The sequence below is a fragment of the Lynx rufus genome, unplaced genomic scaffold, assembly GCF_022079265.1.
Source record: "Lynx rufus isolate CCGP_SWC_20201006 ecotype Redwood Valley unplaced genomic scaffold, mLynRuf1.p SCAF_21, whole genome shotgun sequence".
NCBI lineage: Eukaryota > Metazoa > Chordata > Mammalia > Carnivora > Felidae > Lynx > Lynx rufus.
In genome coordinates, this window is record NW_025814836.1 from 1,290,450 (window position 1) to 1,312,500 (window position 22,051).

Consider the following 22,051-nt stretch of genomic DNA (forward strand, 5'->3'; position numbering starts at 1 on the left):
ATATTTTTGGAATAAGTCTTATTTGGTATATTCCCTTTCCTTTTGAATGATTTTTATCAGAATTTTTAGATCTATGTTCATAAGTAAATATGGTCACAACTTTTCTTTTTTACTATATTAGGTTTTTACAGTTATTCTAGTTTCATCAAATGAAGCAAGGAGCTTTTTACAAATGAAATGGTAAATCCATTTGGATCTGATGTCTTACATTTTGCTAGGAAATAACTTTAAATTCTTTACTGTCTTTAAATTTATGGTCATATCTGTGGAAATACACACCCCATATAATTTTAAAATAGTCTGACATTATACATATATATGTATATGTATGTATGTATGTATGTATGTATGTATGTATGTATATGTATTCTTTCTTTAATGAAACTTCTTAGAAGTTTGTATTTTTTTAAAGTTTATTTTGAGAGAGAGAGTGAATGAACACAAGTGGAATAGGGGCAGAGAGAGATGGAGAGAGAATTCCAAGCAGGCTCTGTGCTGTCAGTGCAGAGCCTGACAGGGGGCTCAAACCCATGAACCATGAGACAATGACCTGACCTGATCAAACCCATGAACCTGAGATCATGACCTGAGTCTTACCAAGAGTAGGACACTTAACTGAGCCACCCAGGCATCCCAGAAGTTTATATTTGTATTTGAGGTTTCAGAAAATAGATTTTCGCCTTTTACCCTTTACATAATTTGTTTTTGTACTACATTATTTTCATTTTTTTATCTTAATCGACCCCTCTTTTGTAAACAATATTTATTGTGCTCTTTTATTATCTTATAGTGTTAAGTATTTTATTTTCAGCCCTTTAAAGGTAAAAAGTAATAAAAATATTTTTATATTTCACCTTTTGTACCTTTTTAGTGTACCATGAAGTGTATTAAATGTTTTTCATTTTATCACTTTCTATACTATTTACCATTCATTTTTATTTTTTTTAATTTAGGGGTTATTTAGAATATTTCTTAATTTTATGTAAGTTATTTTAATCAATTTTATTGCTGTTTCCTTTTTTTATATTGCATAGGTAATATTCAAATGGTTAAATAAATTAGAAAAAGTAGTACATTGAGAAGTCTTATTCTTAGCCTATCACCATTTATTTCACTTTCTCTCCACCTCCTCATGTCTACTTTTATTACTTTCTTGTCCTTTTTCCAGTTTACTTTTCTGCAGACAGAGGAAACTCTTAAATGTATATCCTTATTTCACCCCACTTTCTTATACGTAAGTTAGCACATTATATGTGCTGCTCTGCATCTTGCTTTTTTCCTCCATACTATATATCCTAAGACCTCTCCATAGAGAATTTCCTCATTCTTTTTTGTATGTTCATTTCTAAGAGCTATAAGTTAATGCATTGTCTGGATAGAATATAGTTTATTTAAATAATTTTTATTGATGGGTGCTTAAGTCATTTCCAAACTTGTGCTCTTTAGAAGGTAAAAAGGAGAAAGCATTGTAATGAGTAACTCTGTACATATATCAATTCCTAGATGTGGAATTTCAGGATTAAAGGGTAATACATTTATAATTTAATAAATGTTGTTAAATTGTTCTGCATAACAGTTTATAGTTGCTTTCTAACCAGCAATTTATGAGAATGCTTTTCTATTAAAATTAGTGAAGTAGAATACCTTTTTACAAGTTAAGGTACAGCTTCATTTCTTTTGAACTCTTCATATTTTTCTACATTTTTTGTGGCAGTATTAGACTTCTTAAATTGAGTTCGTTCATTCATTCATTCATTCATGAGTTTTAAAGGCTCTTTATAAATTACAAAGATGAATCTTTTGTGATTTGAGTTAAAAATACTTTTCCTAGTTTTCTTTTGCCTTTTGCCTGCCATCACCACCTCCTCTTTTTAAATTTGTCATGCAAAGTCATTTACGTTTCTTTATTCTGTTAAATTCATCAGTCTTTTTGTGTTTTATTATATATATATATACATATTTTTTTTTTTTGAGAGAGAGAGAACATATGAGCAAAAGTCGGGGGGAGGAGTAGAGGGAGGGAGAATCTTAACCAGGTTCCATGCTCAGCATTGATGTGATGCTGAGGGCTGATGTGGGGCTTGATCCCACAACCCTGGGATCATGACCTGAGCCAAAATCAAGAGTCAGACACTCAAGTGACTGAGCCACCTAGGCACCTCTTTTGTTTTAAATCATAATTTAAAAGGCCTGTCTACTCTAATGTTATAAAGCAATTTTCCCTTAGTTTCCTTCAAGATGTTTGTGATTGCATTTTATATATTTAAGTTATTGATCTATTTGGAATGTATTCTTGTATATGGTGTGAGAAATGGATCTAACTCATCTTTTGCAAGGTGGGTACCCACGTCTCCCCAAATTCTTTACTAAAATGTTGATCTTCACCTCACTGATTTAATGTACCACCTTTATGATGAAAAAAACTCCTGTGGGGTTTGGGGTATATTGTGGCCATCCAACTGTGTTTTATGAGTTCAGTGTGGCATTACCACAAGGTTTACTTTGTTGAGACTTTATAGAATGTTTTACTATATGGCAGGGCAAATATCCCTTTATACTTTTCTGTTTCAATGTTTTTTTCTGGCTATTCTTATTTGTCTTTTCAGATGAGTTATAGAATTGCTCCTTTAGATTAATTAAAAAAAAACCTTGAAGCACCTGGGTGGCTCAGTCGGTTAAGCATCTGACTCTTGATTCTGGCTCAGGTCATGATCTCTTGGTTGTGAGATCAAGCCTGGAATCAAGTTCCACACTGAACATGGAGCCTACTTAAGATTCTCCCTACCTCTTCCTCTACCTCTTCCCTACTTGCACTCGCAGGCACTTTTCTCTGTCAGTAAACAAATAAACAAAAATAAATAAATGAATGAATAAATAAATAAATAAATATAAGTAAAATAAAAACAATTATTAATTTGATTAGGATTATAATAATGCTTGAATTAACTTTCAGATAATTGACATCTTTTTAATATCAAGTTCTTCTTTTAAAAGAACATTTTGTTGTTCAATTATAATTCATATTTAAAATTTTTCCACATCTGATTTACACAGTCATGATGTTTATTCCATAGTATATTTGCTCATCTAATATCAATTGTAAGTGGAATTGTATTTTCCGTTATATCTTCTGATTGCAGTTTTCATATTTTACAGCTATTGATTTTTGATTATTAAATTATATCTAATATTTTATTAAATTATAAAATATTAGGAGCACATATCGCCATTAAATGATAATTTCACCTATTATTTCCAGTTTTTATATTTTGCTTTTTTTCTTCCCTCTAATTGCATCGGTTTATAGCTCAAGTACAAGGTTAAAATAGCAATGATGTTAGTGGATATCTTTATCATTTGGTCATAGTATATTTTTTAATGTGATCTGGATTCAGTCTGCTAATATTTTATGTGGGAATTTTATATGGACATTAATAACTGAGTTAACATGTAGTCTTTTTAAAAAAATTGTTTGTTTAAGTACGCTACACACCCAATGTGGGTCTTGAACTCACAACCCTAAGATCAAGAGTCAGAAGCTTTCCCAACTAAGCCAGCCGGGTACCTCAACATGTAGTATTTATTGTATACTCTGTCAGATTTTGGAGTCAATCTTGTATTTCATAATATTGAGAGTTTTCTTTCTTTAGTTATTCTCTGAGACAATTTAAATTGCATTGGGCTTATCTGTTTTTCAAAGATTTGGTACAATTTTCCCTATGAAATTATTTGGACCTGAGACTTCTATTTTGGGGGAGAAGATATCTGTTTTACAGTTTATTTTCTCATATCTTCTTTGGAAATTAGTCTCTTAGACTTTCAATCTCTTCCTTAGTTCTGTTAAATTATATTTCCATCCATGTTTTCAAATGTAGTTGTACATAGTTGTGCAAATTAGTTTCATATGATTAAAAAAAGTTCTGATTCTCTACTATCCAACTCAGAGATAGCCTTTTGGGCCATATGAGAAGTATGTAAGCATAGCCACCCCAAAATGGTATATATTTCCTTCAAATCCACATGCCCTATATCAAATGTTGTGCTGCCTTCTTAAAATGAAGGGAAGTAAAGTATAGTCACTGGTACTGTTCATGCTGACTGCTCCACCCACAATATACATGTGCTTATTTCCTGCACATGTATAAGATTTATTGACAAATATCTATTTGTTATGCTTATGTCTTTTGTTTTTTGTTTTTGAGAGAGAGAGAGACAGAGAGAGAGAGAGAGAGAGAGAGACAGAGAGAGAGAACAAGCAGGGGAGGGACAGAGAGAGTGGAGACACAGAATCTGAAGGAGGCTCCGGGATCTGAGCCCAGCTTGTCAGCACAGAGCTGGTTCAGATACTCATACTGCTTTTGGGAACTATCTATCTTCTACACAAGTCAACATGGAAAGCTGAGTGGGGATGTGATAAGCAAGTGTTTTTAGTGCCTATTATCTATAGATCATGGTTGCTAATGGAAGATGCTACCATTGAAGTTGGCTCCCTGCTTTCAATAGGGATGATGCTGAGGATATAGGTACAGGTACAAAGGCAAAGTTGGCCATATCTGTAGTTCACATATTCCATCTGCCCCCGGACACTCCATGTTGCTGCTGATGTTAATGCTGTGACCAGCCCCTTGAACAGGTCTTCTTTGGCCTAGGCCATGTACTCTGTTTCAGCTGCAACGGAGTTTGGGAAGTGAGCATCTGGTACTCCAAGTTCTAGGTGAGAAGCGGTAACCAGGTACTCAGATATGTCCTCTAATTCCTTGCATTCCAAAAAATATCTTTCATTTGTCCTGATATATGTATTTATTTATCTAATAAATTCATTTATCTAATGACCCCTTTGTTCCATATCTGTCTTACTCTTCCTTCACTTTAAGTCAGTGGGAGTTGCCTGTTTACATGCCACCTTGATTGTTCTCCCTAGATTGCTGCCTCCCCAGATGTAAGCTGCTCTTTCTCTTGGGCATTGCTGAGCTCTGTGTTTCATTAGTAATCCTGTCAGTAGGACAGATTTGTCTTCAGAATAACACTCAGAAAGGGGACCAGTAGTCCTTCTCTAATTTCTCTATCTTAGAGGATCTTCTAGCACCCTCAATGGGTGGCAGAACCCCAGCAATTGGGGTTCTTTGCTATTACCCAATGCTACAGAGAACCCTAAAGCATGTCTCCTTCCTAAAGTATGCAACCTCAGAGAGAACTTTCCAAGCACTCCCAACTTCTCCTGCTTATGATGAGTTTATTCTAAGCAACCATCTTTCCAGACATGGAATAGCAGTTTGTTCCAGATAAATCATCACCTTATTTTCTACTATCTTGGTGGATATTTTTGATAACATGGGGTTTGTGATGTTACATTCAGCTTCAAAGCACTGTGATTTTTCCAACCTGTGATTATTTGGGCCATACAAGTTTCCAGCTATACTTGGCAGTACTTCTAGAACTTACTAGGAATAGCTGAATGTTTTATGCAGAAATTTCCTTTCTCTATAAATTCCTCCCTCTGGCTCTGAGATGGTCTGTGAAGCTTGAAGTAAAAAAAGTTAGAAATGCATAGGGTGTGAAGTCCTGCCCCTAGGAGAGCCTGCTTTTGGAGATGCCAGGCCAAAATGGCCGTGTGAAGGTATCTCAGGACCAGTGAAGAGAACCCATTGGGTACATTGGTGTGGAAGTTCCCAACAGAGACAGCTAGCTGAGGGTGTGGCCCTTCACAGAAGGATGGACTTCAGTGCTTGGCCTGTGGAGAAAGGTCATGAAGGGAGTAGGAGTGGACATAGAGTGAGATAGGGGATGGGTGCAGAAGTGACCCTGATGTTAGTCCAGGTTTGGAATTTATCATTGGCTATAACCTCACTTTATCTACATGCAGCTTAAGTTTCTACCCATTGCTTGCACAGAGCAGTATGAAAGTCATAAGAAAAAAAATCAAGTTCAAGTCACAAGTCCAGCAAAGTCTATTTTATAGTTAAACGATTGACAATAAATCCTTAGTGCCCTGTGCACTAAGATAAGATCATATCTAGCAACAACCACACTTTCAAGTGTTTTTGTTTCTCTGTATAAAAAAGATTGGGGGCACCGGGTGGCTTAGTTGGTTAAGCTTCCGACTTTGGCTCAGGTCATGATCTCACGGCTTGTGGGTCCGAGCCCCGCGTCTGGCTGTGTGCTGACAGCTCAGAGCCTGGAGCCTGCTCCTGATTCTGTGTCCCCCCTCTCTCTTCTCCTTCAACACTCATGTTCTGTCTCTCAAAAATAAAAAAAAGAAAAAAAAAAGATTGTGAAAAGTCTATCAGTGTGTAAAAGGCAAAAAAGTGAATGAATGGACAACAAATTTCAGAAATCTGAATTTACATTTTTAAAAAGATTATTTACTTTTCTCTTGATTAAAACAAAATGATTATACATATTTTAAGTATCTCTATATTTATCTCTTCCACAGTTTTTAAGTATTTTGTGAGTTTTCTACAAAATTTAAAATAAACTATTCTCCCTTTTCAGAATTTAAATGGTTTTGTTTTTACCTTCCAATCAGCTGTGTATTGTGAACAAATTTACAGCATCTTAATGGTTTCCTTTGTGTTTTTCTCAATTTATTTTTTTCTTAAATCATAAGGAATAAACTAAGTATTAAGTAGTACAACTACTACCCAGGTCAGATTTGACTGGTGTACTAATCACAGTCCCCAGCTCTGTCAGCATTCTTTGGAAGGTGGTATCCTCCTGAATTTCCATTTTTCTCTAGTAAACTCACATTTGCCTGAGTATTAGGATCTTCCTTCCAAAATGTAGCTCAATAACAACTTTTGAGAATTAATTACAAGATCTCTTGTGATTTAATTTTCTTTTTTTAAAATTTAAATCATACTTTGATTTTCTAGTTCTTGGCTGGTCAGCTCCTTCAGCATTGTGCTATTTCTTCATTACTGGCTACTTTAAATTTCTAGGTTTGTGTAATTGTCAGATGTGCTGGGCTTATTGTCTTATTATATTTTTCCATGTCCAAAGAGATGGAGCTGAGTCTAATATACTGAAAACATTTGTGAGAGGCCCCTTACTATGCTGTGCTGGTTGGGTTCTGTATGATTGTCCAACCACATGCAGCAGGCCTCTCTCCTAAAGGACATGGAAATCTTGTCAGGGAAGCTCATGCATACAGGGCTTCCTACTGAGAATCATACTGAATTCTCTAAGATGTTAACAGAAGGGTCACAAAGTGAGTGTTTGTGTTGAAATGAGATTTGGACTCATGTGGGTAAACAAAGCAAATTCTTACAGCAAAATGTCTCAGCTCTTAATATGCTAATATGTCTTGTGAGTCTTTAAGGGGACACTAAACTATGCAGAATGTCCCAACGTGTTAGGCCACATATATCTCAGGATACATCTTGACAGAGTTGTCTTCCACCAGCTTGGAAACTGTCCAAGCCAACCCCACTTGCAAGGTGACATCATTTAACTGGTGAGGGGGGATTTGGGCCTGAGTTCCTTTCCTGGGAATCTGATGTTGGGCCTGAGTCTGAGAGCCACAGAAGAGGCATGAATGCAGGAGCTTGTCATGCATGTATTCTCATGTGCTGAGAAAGGAAGAATGAAATGTGCAGAGAGAGGCTAAGAGGAGAGGCAGAGGGAGCACCCAATGGTATTCAGGCCCATGTTTCAGGCTGCACTGAGTGTCAGATGCATCCTGACCTGTGGGATGCCCTACTACCCTCTTAACTACCCCACTTCATGCTTAGACTGAGGCACAGTCTAATTATCTGAGGCACAGTCTAATAGCTGAGAGCCTTGTCCCTGGGCTTGAACTCTTATCCTACTATTTACTACTCTGTGTGAATGATGAGGTTCCTTGACTTATCTGTGCTATAGTTCCTCATTTGCAAAATGAGACTATGATCTACTCCTCTCTCAGCATGCTATTGCAAGCATGGACTGTAATCACTCTTTAGTTTAGGTAAGAGCACTCAGAAAACTACCTGGTCCTATGACATACCTTATGAAACCAGAATGCTTTTTTGGGGAGACACTTTCTACTTTCTTCCAGAGAACTGTGACTCACCAGTTGAGAAGCAGTATAAAGGGCAGGTAACTGCTTGACATCTATGGTGGACATTGGCACAAATTCTTACAGGCCTATATAAAAAAAATATTCTCCAGATGATGAGTTTTGCAGATTATGTGTCTATTCTCTGTCCCAACTGGCTTCCTCTACAATAATCTTAGCTCTCCTACCTAGTTGTTTTCTAGGATTCAGAGGCAGAAAATAATTTTATTTCCTTAGATATATTATAATTTATTTATTTTATTTTTTATGAATATAATTTATTGTCAAAAGGCTTACATCCAACACCCAATCCTCGTCCCAACAAGTGCCCTCCTCAGTGCTCATCACCCATTTTCCCTCTCCCTCACTCCCCCATGCACCCTTAGTTTTTTCTCTGTATTTAATAGTCTCTTGTGGTTTGCCTCCTTCCCTCTCTGTAACTATTTTTTCCCCTTCCCTTCCCCCATTATCTACTGTTCAGTTTCTCAAGATACACATATGAGTGAAAACATATGATATATGTCCTTCTCTGACTGACTTATTTCACTCAGCATAATACCTTCCAATTCCATCCACGTGGGTGCAAATGGCATGATTTTATTCTTTCTCATTGCCAAGTAGTATTCCATTGTGTATATAAACCACATCTTCTTTATCCATTCATCAGTTGATGGACAGTTAGGCTGTTTCCATAATTTAGCTATTGTTGAAAGCACTGTTATAAACATTGGGGTACACATGCCCCTATGCATCGGCACTCCTGTATCACTTGGGTAAATTCCTAGTATTGCTATTGCTGAGCCATAGGCTGGCTCTATTTTTAATTTAAAATTTTTTTTACCATTTATTATTTTGAGAGAGAGAGAAAGCAGGGAAAGGGCAGAGAGAGAGGGGGACACAGAATCAGAAGTAGGCTCCAGGTTCTGAGTTATCAAGACAGAGCCCGATGCAGGGCTCAAACTCACAGACCGCGAGATCATGACCTGAGCTGTAGTAGGCTACCCAACCAACTGACCCACCCAGGTGCCCCTCTATTTTTTATTTTTTGGGGAACTTCCACACTGTTTTCCAGAGGGGCTTCACCAGTTTGCATTCCCACGAACAGTGCAAGAGGGTTTCCGTTTCTCCACATCCTCACCAGCATCTGTTGTTTCCTGAGTTGTTCCTTTTAGTCACTCTGACTGTGTGAGGTGGTAGCTCAGTATGGCTTTGATTTGTATTTCCCTGATGATGAGTGATGCTGAGCATGTTTTCATTTGTCTGTTGGCCATCTCATGTCTTCTTCGGAAAAGTGTCTACTCATGTATTCTGCCCATTTCTTCACTGGGTTATTTGTTTCTGGGTGTGGAGTTTGGTGAGCTCTTTATAGATTTTGGATACTAGCTTTTTATCTGAGATGTCATTTGCAAGTATCTTCTCCCATTCTGTCAGTTGCCTTTTAGTTTTGTTGATTGTTTCCTTTGCAGTGCAGAAGCTTTTTATCTTCATAGGGTCCTAATAGTTCATTTCTGGTTTTAATTCCCTTGCCTTTGGAGATGTATTGAGCAAGAAATTGCTGTGGCTGAGGTCAAAGAAGTTGTTGCCTGCTTTCTCCTCTCAGATTTTGATGGTTTCCTGTCTCACATTTAGGTCTTTCACCCATTTTGAGTTTATTTTTGTGTATGGTATGAGAAAGTGGTCTAGTTTCAATCTCTGCATGTTGCTATCCAGTTCTCCCAGCACCATTTGCTAAAGAGACTGTCTTTTTTCCATTGTATGCTCTTTCCTGCTTTGTCAAATATTAGTTGGCCATACATTTGTGGGTCCAATTCTGGGGTCGCTATTCTATTCCATTGATCTATCTGTCTGTTTTTGTGCCAATACCATGTTGTCTTGATGATTACAGCTTTGTAGTAGAGGCTAACGCCTTGGATTGTGATGCCTCCCGCTTTGGTTTTCTCCTTCAATATTACTTTGGCTATTCAGGGTCTTTTGTGGTTCCATACAATTTTTAGAATTGTTTGTTCTAGCGTTGAGAAGAATGCTGGTGCAATTTTGATTGGGACTGGATATAATGTGTAGATTGCTTTGGGTAGTATTGACATTTTAGCAATTTTTATTCTTCCAATCCATGAGCATGGAATGTTTTTCCATTTCTTTGTATCTTTTTCAATTTTCTTCATAAGCTTTCTATAGTTTTGAGCATACAGATCTTTTACATCTTTGGCTAGGTTTATTCCAAGGTATTTTATGGTTCCTGGTGCAATTGTAAATAGGATCAGTTTCTTTATTTCTCTTTCTGTTGATTCATTATTGATGCAAAAAAATGCAACCAATTTCTGTACATTGATTTTGTACCCAGCAAATTTACTGAATTCATTTATCAGTCCTAGAGTCTTTTGGGTTCTCCATGTAGAGTATCATGTCATCTGTAAAAAGTGAAAGTTTGACTTCTTCTTTGCCAATTTTGATGCCTTTGATTTTATTTTGTTGTCTGATTGCTGAGACTATGACATCCAACAGTATGTTAAACAGCAGTGGTCAAAGTGGACATCCCTCATGTTCATGATCTCAGGGGGAAAGCTCTCAGTTTTTCCCCATTGAGGAAGATATTAGCTGTGGGCTTTTCATAAGTGGCTTTTATGATGTTTAAGTATGTTCCCTCTATCCTGACTGTCTTGAGGGTTTTTATTAAGAAAGGATATTGTATTTTGTCGAATGTTTTTTCTATATCTATTGACAGGATCATATGGTTCTTATCCTTTATTTTATTAATGTGATGTATCACACTGATTAATTTGTGAATATTGAACCAGGCCTGAAGCCTAGGAATGAACCCCACCTGATCATGGTGAATAATTCCTTTTATATGCTGTTAAATTCTATTTACTAGTATCTTGTTGAGAATTTTTGCATCTATGTTCATCAGGGATAGTGGCCTGTAATTCTCCTTTTTTTGTGGGGTTTCTGTCTGTCTTAGGAATCAGGGTAATCTTGGCTTCATAGAATGACTATGAAAGTTTTCCTTCCATTTCTATTTTTTGGAACAGCTTGAAAAGTATAGGTATTAACTCTGCTTTAAATGTCTTGTAGAATTTCCTTGGGAAACCATATGGCCCAGTACTCTTACTTGTTGGGAGATTTTTGATAACTGATTCAATTTTTCACTAGCTATGGGTCTGTTCAAAATTTCTATTTCTTCTTGTTTGAGTTCTGGCAGTGTCTGAGTGTTTAGGAATTTGTCCATTTATTCCAGGTTGTCCTGTTTTTTGACATAAAATTTTTCACAGTATTCTCTTATAATTGCTTGTATTTCTGAGGGATTTGTTGTGATAAATCCATTTTCATTTGTGATTTTATCTACTTGGGTCTTCTTTTTGAGAAGTCTAGCTAGGGTTTATCAATTTTATTTTTTCAAAAAACCAACTCTTAATTTCATTGATCTTTTCTACAGTTTTTTTTTATATTGTTTATTTCTGGTCTGATCTTTTTTATTTCTCTTCTTCTGCTGGCCTTGGGGTTTCTTTGTTGCTCTGCTCCTAGTTCCTTTATGTGTGCTGTTAGATTTTGTATTTGGGATTTTTCTTGTTTCTTGAGATAGGCCAGGATTGCAATGTATTTTCCTCTTAGGACTGCCTTTGCTGCATTCCAAAGGTTTTGGACTGTGGTGTTTTCATTTTCATTTGTTTCCATATAAATTTTAATTTCTTCTTTAGTTGACTGGTTAACCTATTCATTCTTTAGTAGGATATTCTTTAACCTCCATGCTTTTGGAGATTTTCTACACTTTTTCCTATGGTTGATTTCAAGTTTCATAACATTGTGTTCTGAACGTTTGCATGGTATGATCTGAATTATTTTGTATTTATTGAGGACTGTTTTGTGACCCAATATATGATCTATCTTGGAGAATGTTCTATGTGCACTTGAGAAGAATTCCTATTCTGCTGCTTTTGGATGAAAAGTTCTAAATATATCTGTCAAGTCCATCTGTTCCAGTGTATCATTCAGGGCCATTGTTTCTTTACTGATTCTGTGTTTCTTTTTTTTTTTTCTTTTATATATGAAATTTATTGTCAAATTGGTTTCCATACAACACCCAGTGCTCATCCCAAAAGGTGCCCTCTTCAATACCCATCACCCACCCTCCCCTCCCTCCCACCCCCCATCAACCCTCAGTTTGTTCTCAGTTTTTAACAGTCTCTTATGCTTTGGCTCTCTCCCACTCTAACCTCTTTTTTTTTTGTTCCTTCCCCTCCCCCATGGGTTCCTGTTAAGTTTCTCAGGATCCACATAAGAGTGAAACCATATGGTATCTGTCTTTCTCTGTATGGCTTATTTCACTTAGCATCACACTCTCCAGTTCCATCCGATTCTGTGTTTCTTTACTGATGATCTGTCCATTGCCATAAGTGGAATATTAAAGTTCCTTGCAATTACCACATTCTTACCAATAAGATTGCTTAGGTTTGTGATTAATTGTTTTACATATTGGGGTGCTCTCTAATTTGGTGTATAAATATTTATAATTGTTAGCTCTTCATGATGGATAGGCCCCATAATTATGATATAATACCCTTCATTTCTTCTTAACAGCCTTTAGTTTAAAATCTAGTTTTTCTGGGGGTGCCTGGGTGGCTCAGTCAGTTAAACATCCGACTTCGGCTTAGGTTATGATCTCATGGTTCACAAGTTCAAGTCCCATGTTTGGCTATGTGCTGACAGCTCAGAGCCTGGAGCCTGCTTCGGATTCTGTGACTCCTTTTCTCTCTGCCCCTCCCCAGCTCATGCTACAGATAGTATCTCTATCAAAAATGAATAAACATTAAAAAAATCTAGTTTTTCTGATACAAGTATGGCTACTCCAGCTTTCTTTTGACTTCCAGTAGCATGATAGATAGTTCTCCATCCCCTCACTTTCAATCTGAAGGTGTCCTCAGGTTTAAAATGGGTCTCTTGTACACAGCAAATTGATGGGTCTTGTTTTTTTTTTATCCATTCAGATAGCTTATATCTTTTGATTGGAGCATTTAGTCCATTTACATTCAGTGTTATTATTGAAAGATATGGGTTTATAGTCATTGTGTTATCTGTAGGTTTCATGCTTGCAGTGATGTCTCTGGTCCTTTGTGGTTTTGCAATACTCACAGGGTCCCCCTTTGTGATACTCACACAGCCCTGTAGGGCTGGTTTAGTGGTGATGAATTCCTTCATTTTTTGTTTGTTTGGGAAAACCTTTATCTCTCCTTCTATTCTGAATGACAGGCTTGTTGGATAAAGGATTCTTGGCTGCATATTTTTCCTATTCATCACATTGAAAATTTCCTGCCACTCCTTTCTGGCCTTCCAAGTTTCAGTAGATAGGTCTGCTACTACCCTTATGTGTCTATCTTGTGGGTTAAGTCCTGTTTATCCTTAGCTGCTTTCAGAATTCTCTTTATCTTCATATTTTGCCAGTTTCACTATGATATGTCATCCAGAAGATCAATTCAAGTTATGTCTGAAGGGAGTTCTCTGTGCCTCCTGGATTTCATTGTCTGATTCCTTCTCAGATTGGGGAAGTTCTCAGCTATGATTTGTTCAAATACACCTTCTGCCCCTTTATCTCTTCTTCTTCTGGAACTTCTCTGATACACTGAATGAATCACTTAGTTTCTAATTCTCCCCTCATGGTACAGAATTTTTTTAATCTTTTTTTTTCTCAGCTTCTTCTTTTTTCATAATTTTATCTTCTATTTCACCTATTCTCTCCTCTGCCTCTTCAATTCTGTCTGTCATTGCCTCTAGTGTACTTTGTACCTCATTTACAGCATTTTTAAATTCATCATGACTATTTTTCATTCCTTGATCTCTGTAGCAATAGATTCTCTGCTGTTGTCTATGTTTTTTTCAAGTCCAGCAATTAATCTTATAACTATTATCCTAATTTCTTGTTCAGTTATATTGTTTATATCTGTTTTTAGCAATTCTTTAGTTGTAATTTCTTCCTGAATATCTTTTGTGGGGAATTCTTCTGTTTTGTCATTTTGGCTAGTTTTCTGTCCCTTATGTGTTTTGAAGTTGTTGTTTGTCCTGTACCTGTGAATACTACTATATTAAAGAAGGTTCATATACTGTCCAGGGCCTGGCTCTTCAGGAGCTGTTTTTTGGAGAATGTTACTTGCTCTCTGTTGTTTTGACTTTGGTTACCTTATCTACCTACATGTGGTGATTTTTGAGCCCTCCACTAGGTGTGTTTTCATTTGTTGGTTGAAGTAGCCCTGGAAAGGAAAACAAACAAACAAGCAAGCAAACAAATAACAAACAGAAAACAAAGACACTCAAACACACACACACACACAAACAAACACACACACAAAAAATAAACCCAGAAACACCAGCTACAAGTAAACAACAGGTGGAGGTGGTGCTGATGAAAGAGGCCTTATCCCATTCAAAGAGGGAAATGACAGGGGCAGGGAAAAAGACAGAATAAAAATTGATCAGAACAACTATGGGCTTAATCCAGAGAGAGAAAGAAAGGAAAATAAAATAGGAGGCAGGGAAAATGAAAAAGAAAATAATGTTTTCCAGACAGAGACATTGTATGGCTGAATCCAGAGAGAGAGAATGGAGAATAAAGAAGGAGGTGTGGAATATGTATCAAGAGAATGGATTAAATATGTCTGCTTAAACAAACCAACAAACGGAGTAACAAGACTAAAGGAGGGAAGAGATAAGGAGAAAAGGAAGGAAGAATATATCTATATAAAAAAACTGTCCTGAGAATTAAATCAGGCAATGCAATGGTGCTGGTCTGGAGGAGGGGCCATCTGGTTCATCAGCGTCAATCCCACTCCAGTAGACAGGCAATTACCAGGAGTGGAGGGGTGTGGTTTGGTGTAGGTGGGTACCGCCTCGACTGTGGGTCCCACTGTCCATTTGCTGAAGTCCCCCCTTGTTGGTGATGGGGAGAAAAATGGGCAACACCCCAGTCTCTCCTCCACCGATCAGCTGTCCCAAACCACTTTGTTTGAGCCATACTCACTGTGCTGTAGATGCAAACAAGGTGGTTTGTCCCACTCTACTGACTCCTCTGCCCTGGCACTTGGCTGGGCTTCAAACTCCTGCTCCGTGTGCCCCAGTACTGGGGAAGTGCCACTCCATGCTGCCAGATATGCTGTCCCAGGCTGGCAGCTGCAGGCGGGATTTGTCCTATCCCACAGCACTCCAGGGAGGGGATCAATCACTTTCTTGTACTGCATACTGCACCCCTGACCTAGCCACCAAACCCATGGCTGGCTCCCCTCCTCCCTAGGTGCACAATCTGGGCAGCCATCCCTGGTCTGGAGAAAGCCCCTCAGTTAGAGATTGGATCTTTCTCCCTGCTGGTCTGTGGTTTTTTTCTTTTCCAGATATAGTCCTATGCTTCCCCAGCCTCTCCTTTTCTTCCCTTTATTTTTCCACAGAAGGAGATCCCTCCCCTCCATTCATTTTGTCTCTCCCAGTTTGCAGTTGTGAACCTATGGCCCATCAGTTTGTCCTGGTGGGTCTCTGGAAGCATGACTGTGTCTTTTCCTTCTGGACTCTTGGAGTTCAAAGTCCTTTAGCTTCAACACTGCTTTGTTTGTGAGATGAGGGAACTTCAGATCCCCTTATTTCTCTGCCATGTTGTTCCCTCCAGATATAATAGAATTTAGAAGGCAAATCTATTATACACATTCAGTTGTCACATTGTATGGCTAGAGTATAAATGGGTTCTCATATTCTGCTGTTCTGGCCAGGGCCATCTCCGTAAAGTGCCTTGGCAGCCACCCTCCTCTGCCTGAATTCCCTTGGGCCCTCTGGGCTCTGTCACTGCAGCCTGTGCCCACAGAAGCCTGTGGCCCACTCCATCATTCTGCCTCCATTTCCCCTGGGGACACCTCAGGTGCCCATACACTCATCTGCCTGTCTGCGTAGAGTTCCCTCCCCATCCACTGCTACATCTTAGCTTCTTCCCTGCCTCCTCACTGCTACTCAGCCTTGAAGCAGGTGCAGGCTCATACTCCCCAAGAAGCCCCTGGGGGCTGACAACTGTTGTCTCTTACAGCACAGAGTAGAAGTAGCCTGTCCCATGAAGGAGGAAACCCTTCAACATGGAAACTTAATTTACATTTGCCTCCTAACATGTGTTCTCAGGCAAGAGTAGACACACAATGGCCTGGGCCTCAGGCAAGTATGGGGAAGGAAGAAGATGCCCACAGCTGGTGCTGTGGGGGCTGCCCTCTTCAGTGCTGGTCAAGTGGGCAGGGATGTTAGCCTTCTTCAAGGAATCAAGTCACCAAGCAGTCATTTCTTAATTAGGAGAATCATCTAGAGTCAGTTTTCAATTTTGTCTAATGTAATGATGATTATGTCATGTAATGACAATGTAATGATTGCTGATTGTTTAAGACACAGATTAGATCTTAATTAAAATTCTTAAATTCTTTTTTTAAATTATTTTTAATGTTTGTTCAGTTTTGAGAGACAGAGAGAGTGTTAGCAGGGGAGGGACAGAGAGAGAGGAAGACACAGAATCTGAAGCAGGCTCCAGGCTCCGAGCTGTCAGAACAGAGCCCAACACAGGGCTTGAACCCATGAACCGTGAGATCACGACCTGAGCCAAAGTCAGATGCCCAACCGACTGAGCCACCCAGGTGCCCCCCAAATTCTTAAATTCTTAATTTGTCCCCAAAAGGGCCACTCATGAGTATAGAGAATAATTGTTATCTTCACTTTTTGTGCATGTCACTTGTGATTAATGCCACATGTAGGTGAGATGACCAGATATACTCTTGATAGTCCACTGAGGTTCCACCTCAACAGAGAGGCTTATGAGAATTACCCTCTTGCAAAACTCAATTATGGCACAGACCTTGACTCATATGTGAAGTGGTCTTTAGAAAAATTGTGTAGCTTTTTAGGTGAATGTGCTACATGCAGAAAAGAGCTAATAGAACAAAACCTATTGCTGTCCTTAGAAAGGCCTGGTTGCAAGGTTTCCATCACCTGGCCTCTAGGAATCTGGGTTTTGGGAGGGCTCTCATGATTCCCTGACAAGAGGCCTTGCTGTCCCTGAACTGTTTGAGCAATGTGGTCTCTGCTGACACCTGCTTCCTTCCAGGGTTCTGAAACTTGGATGCATGTCAGGTGGAGGTGCCTAAGTGACTCCCTCAGTGAAAACTCTGGGTGCTAAGTCTCTAGTGAGCTTCCCTGGTAGACAGCACTTCACTTATATTGTCACAACTCTTTGAAGGGGGAATTAAGTGTGCTCTGTGGGACTCGACTGAAAGAGGACTCTTGGAAGCGTGCTGATTTTGTTTTTCCATAATAAATAGTAGCCCTGAGTATGACTATATGCTGAGTCCTCCTAGTGAATCATTGAACGTAAAAGTGGTCTGGGGGACCTCTGACACATAACTACTTGAGACAGCTTGGGTCTCAAATATTTGAGTTAGTAACAATACTTTCAGAGATTACCTCTGATTGGTGTGTGTGTGTGTGTGTGTATTTGCTTTTTTATTGTGGTAAAAAATATATATATCATAAAATTTACCATCTTAAGCGTTTTTAAGTGTGAGCTGAGTGACATTAAGTGACATTAAATGTATTTATATTGTTGTGCAAACATTACTACCATCATTTCCATTTTTATGATGTCAAACTAAAACTGTATCTGTTAAATAATGACTCCTCTTTCTCACCTATCCTCTATCCCTGGCAACCATCATTCTACTTTCTGTCTCTTTGAATTGGACCCTTCTAGGTACCTCATTTCAGTGCATTCATACGGTATTTGTTCTTTTGTGTCTGGCTTTTTTCACTTAGCATAATGTCCTCAAGGTTCAGTCACACTGTTGCATGTATTAGAATTACCATTCTTTTTAAGGCTGAATAATACTCCATTTTATGAATATTTAATGTTTTGTTTATCTATTCAGTCATCAATGGACATTTGGGTGGCTTCTACTTTTTGGCTTTGTGGACAATGCTTCTGTGAACGTGGGTGTACATATGTGTGACCTAGTCTCTGCTTTACCTTCTTTTGGGTGTATATCCAGAAATAGAATTATTGTATCATATGGTAATTCTATGTTTAATTTTTTGGGAAATTGCCATACTATTTTCCACAGTGGCCACACCATTTTACATTCCTACCAGCAATGTACAAGGGTTTTAATTTCTCCACATCCTCGCCAACACTTGTTATTTACTGTGTTTTTGATAATAGCCATCCTAAAAGGTGTGAAGTTGTAGCTCATCATGTTTGTGTTATTTTTTATGAGATTTGGATGTACAGATAATTATAGAGGAGAAATTATTTGGTCCATTCAATCTAACACTTTTGCTTCAAAAATTAAAGTATTTCAAGTGGAAAGTCAGACAATAGCTTACTTTACATACAAAGAGAGAGTTGACTAGGTATTTGACACTTCATTGTTATAATATTTAGACCTGAAATTGCCAACCAACAAATAACTGATCTTTTAACAATCTAGATTTTACACTGAAATTTTATTTATTCAAGAAAAACTAAGGTTTTGACAATTTAATTTTACATAAGTGTGTATCATTCTATTTAAATTATTTCCTCATTTTACATCAGCATATTTTTATGTGCTAACCTAAACTCAATGTCATGATAATAATTTTCTTTTATTTTGTGCATCACATTGAAGACTGCATACTTTACAGCATCTTTTTTTTTTTAATTTTTTTTCAATGTTTATTTATTTTTGGGACAGAGAGAGACAGAGCATGAATGGGGGAGAGGCAGAGAGAGAGGGAGACACAGAATCGGAAACAGGCTCCAGGCTCTGAGCCATCAGCCCAGAGCCCGACGCAGGGCTCGAACTCACAGACCGCGAGATCGTGACCTGGCTGAAGTCGGACGCTTAACTGACTGCGCCACCCAGGCGCCCCCATACTTTACAGCATCTTAAGGATAAAAACAAATAAAAGTGCAAACACATTTTTAAAAGTGGTTTCAAGATTATTTTGATACTGGAGCAGCCAGATTACCATTTGAGTTTATGGGTTTAAGAAATGTGCCTGGGTTCCTATTTATAGTGTAAAGCTATTGATGAGTTTCATTATCCCATTTAATTCAAATTCATATACACTTCAGGCTGTCTAATATTGCAGTGTGAATCATTTTGTTGCCTCAAAATGCTTTTTTAAATGAGCATCTTGATTAGGAAATAAGTCAACATTACATTTTATTTTCATTGTAACAATAGAACTAATTAAAAGTTTCAAAGATAACTAGCAGTATTATGAACTAATATAGAATTTAGGGATGATTTGTGTATAGGTGGAGAAAAAGTGCTAACTCTATAATTGAATAAAGGTTTTTTTAGTTCATTCATTTTTAATTGAATAATTTATTAATCATTTAAAAATTAACTGTGGTTATAATAGAGATGTTATCCACAAAATGCTAAGATAATTGACTAAAAAGTGAAAAAATTCTAGTTAATTTTTTTTTATCTTTAGCTATATGGTTAGATTTTCCCTGGGTTGACTCATTGTTCAGCAGTAGGTAAACATGGACTTAATTAATTTTTATCTCTGATAGATATATTATTTTGAGGAAAAATAAGTAATTCATTATAATAGCAAATAAATTCATCAATATGATCAGTATATGACTAATTCAATTAGATCTACAGCCAGTCTTCCTGCCTCCCTTCCTCCCTGTTTCTGCTCTCTCTTCCCTCTCTCCTTCCTTTTTTTTATTAACATATAAGTAAAACAATGCTTGAGCAATACTAGTAGATACCAAGAACTATTATAAGCTCTAATAAAGAGAACAGTGTGGTATCGATGCAAAGACAGAAAAACAGTTCAGTGGCATTAAGTGGAAAAGAATAGAGAGCCTGGGAAGAAACCCAACTTGATTATCATTCTTTGATTTACCACAAAGTTTATATGGCAGTTTAGTAATGAAATGACTTTATTTACAGTAGATGGTGCTTTGCCAATTGATTATCTATATGGAAAGTAAATGTACCTTGACTCCTAGCCAAATTATACACAAAAATCATTTCCATATGTATTTCAGATCTAAATGTGAAAGGCACAATGTAAATCTTTTAAAGGGAAACATTCAAAAAATATTAGTGAACTTACAATAGTACATTTAATAAACAGGACCCAAAAGACACTAACCATAAAAGAAAAAAGAAGAGAAATCAAACTCTATTGAAGACCTTTTGATCATCAAAATTTACTATTAAGAAAGTGAAATGAAAAGCAACCTAAAAAGTGGGAGAACATATTTACATCCAAGAAAGAATTTGTATTAAGAATATATAAAGAGCTCCTAGAACTCAATCATAATCTCCATACACATAGTCCAATAGAAAAATTGGCAAAACATTTGAGTGACATTTCACTGGAAAAAGATATCCAGTAGCCAATAATCATATTAAATGATTCTGAAACTCATTAGTCATACAGGAAATTCAAATACAAACCATACTGCCATATTATCACATACTCATCTAAATGACTAAATTGAAAAAGACAAAAAGTAGCAAATGTTGGTGAAGATATGAAGCAACTGGAATTCATGTACAGTCACTGCTAGTGGAAATGTAGATTGCTGCCATTACTTTGGAAGCACCTTGATAGTATCCACTAAAGGTGAGCATTTGCATACCCTATGAACTCTCAGTCCCACTCCTAGGTATATTCCTAACAGAAACACAACTTTATTTCCATTTAAAAACATACTACAATGGTAATACTAGCAGTACAAATTAGGTATATAATGTGTAACAATATTGAAGAATCTCAGAAACATGATTTTGAGTGAAAGAAGTCAGACACGAAAGAGTGTATGTCATTTCAGTTACATAAAGTACAAATAATAGAAAAATTAATTTGTGCTGTTAGAATAGTGATTCCTCTTGGGGAGTGAGATAACTAGAGGAAATTATTAAGAGACTTTGGGTGCTAGTAATGTCATATTTTATGACAGTGCATGCTCAGTTTGTAATAATCCCATTTATATATATGTATATTTACTTTTGCATTTATACTCTATTGATGGACCATGGTCTGGTCACCGATTTTTAACTAAAGTTTTATTGGAACACAGAGATGCTCATTCAGTGATATATTGTCTATGGCTACTTTCACACTATAGTGGAGAGTTAAGTTGCCAGGTCCACAAGTACTTCAAAATATACAAATAGGTTTTGTTAAGATACAGACAAGGAAATACTGGGCTGCAAATATGTGTGTGTGTGTGGGGGGGCTACTTGTATGCATGTGTTTGTAAACCTGTGTAAATGTGCATGAGAGTGTGCATGTCTGCTTATGTCTGTGTATAGTGTGCATGAGAATACATAGACAAATGTGTATGTATGCATGTGAGTTTATATATGTGCATTTGTAAATGTGCTTATATGGTATTTGTGTGTGTACATGTGTGGGTGAGTGCATGTATGTATGTGAGCCTGTGCGCATTTCTTCACATGTGTGTACACATGCACAAACATCACAAACACCTGTGGCCCACATGTATGCATGCACATGTATAGATATGTAGGTGTGCATGTATGTATGTATACACATGCATGAACTGCATTGTGATTTGATGTGCACACATGTACAACTGTGTGTGAGTGTGTGCATAAGTGTTCTTGCATGTATCCATCCATGTGTTTGCCTGAACATATGCTCATGTGTATGTGTGTGTATTCATGTCCATTTATGTGCCTGTGTTTACATGTGAGAGAGAGAATGTGTGTAGTTCCAATTGAATATTGTCAGTTAAATTTCTCTCTTGCCTTGTGCAACTATCTTGAATTAATGTTTCAGGGACAGTAGCAGCATTACTAGAAAATGAACTAATTAGTCTTGCTTACCTTTGTTAAAATAAATAGCCATCTCAAGAATGTACATAAATTCTCCAAAAAAAAAAAAAACACACACACACACAAAAAAACCCCCAAAACAAGTAAATATAAACCACTGCTTCTCCCATGTTGTTGTGAGTTTTGGATGGCATAGAATTTGAAAGGA

The 22,051-nt window shown here is 37.3% G+C and overlaps 1 protein-coding gene across 1 annotated transcript in view; it reads left to right on the top strand.

The window, feature by feature from the left end:
- The window catches only part of OCA2 (OCA2 melanosomal transmembrane protein), a 424,483-nt gene that overhangs the window by 341,895 nt on the left and 60,537 nt on the right, over nucleotides 1–22,051 (top strand). The window lies entirely within an intron of this gene.